Source organism: Urocitellus parryii, chromosome 3, assembly GCF_045843805.1.
Source record: "Urocitellus parryii isolate mUroPar1 chromosome 3, mUroPar1.hap1, whole genome shotgun sequence".
NCBI lineage: Eukaryota > Metazoa > Chordata > Mammalia > Rodentia > Sciuridae > Urocitellus > Urocitellus parryii.
The window spans coordinates 57,442,708-57,446,000 of record NC_135533.1 but is presented as its reverse complement, the minus strand read 5'-3'; the positions used below and the strand labels follow the sequence as shown (position 1 = coordinate 57,446,000).

The 3,293-nt window shown below is 36.0% G+C and overlaps 1 pseudogene; it reads left to right on the top strand.

Annotated features, from left to right (window-relative positions):
- Positions 1-222: 222 nt before the first annotated feature.
- On the top strand, positions 223-2,263 carry LOC144253980 (ubiquitin carboxyl-terminal hydrolase 14 pseudogene; annotated as a pseudogene).
- Positions 2,264-3,293: the final 1,030 nt, after the last annotated feature.

Below are 3,293 nucleotides of genomic sequence, written 5' to 3'. Positions count from 1 at the left end.
GCCAAATTACTCTCAAATACACAGCCCTACAGCAATATATGAGAATGTCAATGTCCACCACCCTCCTCAACACTGGATATTATAGATCTTGAAATTTTCCCATTTGATAAGCAAAAGTGATTTTTTAAAATTTATCATTTTAGAACTGCTGAAGTTGGAGAGATGGCATTGCAGGGACAGAGTTGAAGATATAGACAGCTTCTGGAGTCTGGAGAAGTTACTGTAAAATGGGGAAAGGAGAAATTTGAAGGTGTGGAATTGAATACTGATGAACCTCCAATGGTGTTCAAAGCTCAGCTTTTTGCACTGACTGGAGTCCAGCCAGCCAGACAGAAAGTTATGGTGAAAGGAGGAACCTTGAAGGATGATGATTGGGGAAACATCAAAATAAAAAATGGAATTACTCTACTAAAGATGGGGTCAGCAGATGCTCTTCCGGAGGAACCCTCATCTAAAACTGTCTTCGTAGAAGACATGACAGAAGAGCAGTTAGCATCTGCTATGGAATTACCATGTGGGTTGACAAATCTTGGTAACACTTGTTACATGAATGCTACAGTTCAATGTATTCGATCTGTGCCTGAACTCAAAGATGCCCTTAAGAGGTATGCAGGTGCCTTGAGAGCTTCAGGGGAAATGGCTTCAGCACAGTATATTACTGCAGCCCTTAGAGATTTGTTTGATTCCATGGATAAAACTTCTTCTAGTATTCCACCTATTATTCTACTGCAGTTTTTGCACATGGCTTTCCCACAGTTTTCGGAGAAGGGTGAACAAGGACAATATCTTCAACAGGATGCTAATGAATGTTGGATACAAATGATGCGAGTATTACAACAAAAATTGGAAGCCATAGATGATGATTCTGTTAAAGAGTCAGATTCTTCATCTGCATCAGCAGTGACACCTTCTAAAAAGAAAAGTTTAATTGATCAGTTCTTCGGTGTTGAATTTGAAACAACCATGAAATGTACAGAATCTGACGAAGAAGAAGTTACCAAAGGAAAGGAAAATCAACTTCAGCTTAGCTGTTTTATCAATCAGGAAGTCAAGTACCTTTTTACAGGACTTAAATTGCGGCTTCAGGAAGAAATCACCAAACAGTCTCCGACATTGCAAAGAAATGCTTTATATATCAAATCTTCCAAGATCAGCCGGCTACCTGCTTACTTAACTATTCAGATGGTTCGATTTTTTTATAAAGAGAAGGAATCTGTGAATGCCAAAGTTCTTAAGGATGTTAAATTTCCTCTTATGTTGGATGTATATGAACTGTGTACACCAGAACTTCAAGAGAAAATGATCTCTTTTCGATCAAAATTCAAGGATCTAGAAGATAAAAAAGTGAATCAACAGCCAAATACAGGTGACAAGAAGAGTAGTCCTCATAAAGAAGTTAAATATGAACCCTTTTCATTTGCGGATGATATTGGCTCCAATAATTGTGGATACTATGACTTACAAGCAGTGCTAACGCATCAGGGAAGGTCTAGTTCTTCAGGTCATTATGTGTCATGGGTGAAAAGGAAACAAGATGAATGGATTAAATTTGATGATGATAAAGTCAGCATTGTAACACCAGAAGATATCTTGCGGCTTTCTGGTGGTGGAGACTGGCATATTGCTTATGTTTTACTCTACGGGCCTCGCAGAGTTGAAATAATGGAAGAGGAAAGTGAACAGTAATCTTCAGTTTAGCTATTTATGCCTAGGTGTGAAATAAATGTTTTTTGTTGATCATTTCTATAATCCAGAGCTTTAGCAGAAGACATTTAGGTGGTTTTATCTGTTCCCCCTTCATGTGGAACAAGAGGGGGCAGAAACAGACCACTTGTGCATCAACCTAAAATTACAGAAAAGAAAATTACCCTTGGATTGTGCTGCCCTGTGTAAAGGTGGCTGGAAGACATTCTTTAAAAGTTATTTCTTGCATTAATTAAAAAAAAATTATTAGTTGAAATGCCTTTCACCCATTACCTCCTGCAGTTTTTCTTCTTGCTCTCTCAGCCCAAGATTGAACAATTTATTGCACACCCATTACCTATTCTTTGTTGTTCTTGCATGGTTCATATCGCCATTCAGTAGCTGCCCATCCTTTGCCTTATCTAACAAACATTTTTCCAGGAAGGTGGAAAAGGAAGTGTTGCTCTCATTGTGTAACTCAGTGCTGCTGTCCACGTCCCATGGAAACATGGGTGCAATCAAGTATTGTCCAGCCTGACTGTTGCTGGCTTTTCATAACTTTAAAATAAATTGTGATCAATAATAGTACATTTGATTATAAAAAAAATAAAAAAAAATAAAATTTATCATTTTAAATTTCATTACCTTGTTAATGAAAACATCTGCTTATAATTTTATCAGTAATGGGCTTTCTTTTGTGAATTGGCTGCACATGAATCTTTGTTATTTTAGTAGTTTTGTAAGTGTTGTTTGAGTTGATTTTTTAAAGTTTTCTAGGGTACAACTGACAAAGTTTACAACTTGATAATTTTGACATAGAAAATATTTGGGAAATCATCACCACAATCTACATAATAAACACATCCTTCACTCCAAAAGAGTTCATAATGATTCTTCATCATTCCATCCTTCTGTACCCTACCCTGACTCAAGGCTACCATTCATCGGCTTTCTGTTACTCTAGATTAGTTTTTGTTTTTTAGAATTTCACATGAATGCATTCATGCACTATATAGTTACTTTTTGCTCTTTTTGACTGTTTTTTTATTTAGCATAATTATTTTGAGATTTATCCATGTTGTTGCTTTAAAGAGTTCTTTCTATATTATAAATATTAGTCCTTTTCTGTTATATATAGTAGAAAGATATTGTCTGTAACTTATTTTGTAGGTAGTCTTTTTCATTACAAGAAATTAAAGTTTTTGTTGTGTTCTCTATTAGCACTTTGCTTTATGACCTGATCCTTATGTTTAGATTCATAATTAAAAAGCCTTCCTCTTTTCACAGTTATAAAAATAGTCAAGAACTTCCTAGCCCATTTTTTTTTGCAGTGTTAACATTGAATCCAAAACCTCATGCATACTGAACAAGCATACTGAACATACTCCTGAGCAACATCCCCAGCTCTTTTAATTTTCTTTTGAGACAGGATCTTTCTAAGTTGCCCAGGCTGCTCTGGAACATGCAATCCTCCTGCCTCAGCCTCCTGAGTTCCCGGCAATTTTTTTTAATTGGCATTACATTAAATTTATAGGTAGAGTTAGGAGGAAATTTATATCTTTTGAATGTTGACTCTCGTCATCCAGGACTATGTATTTCTTCATTTGTTC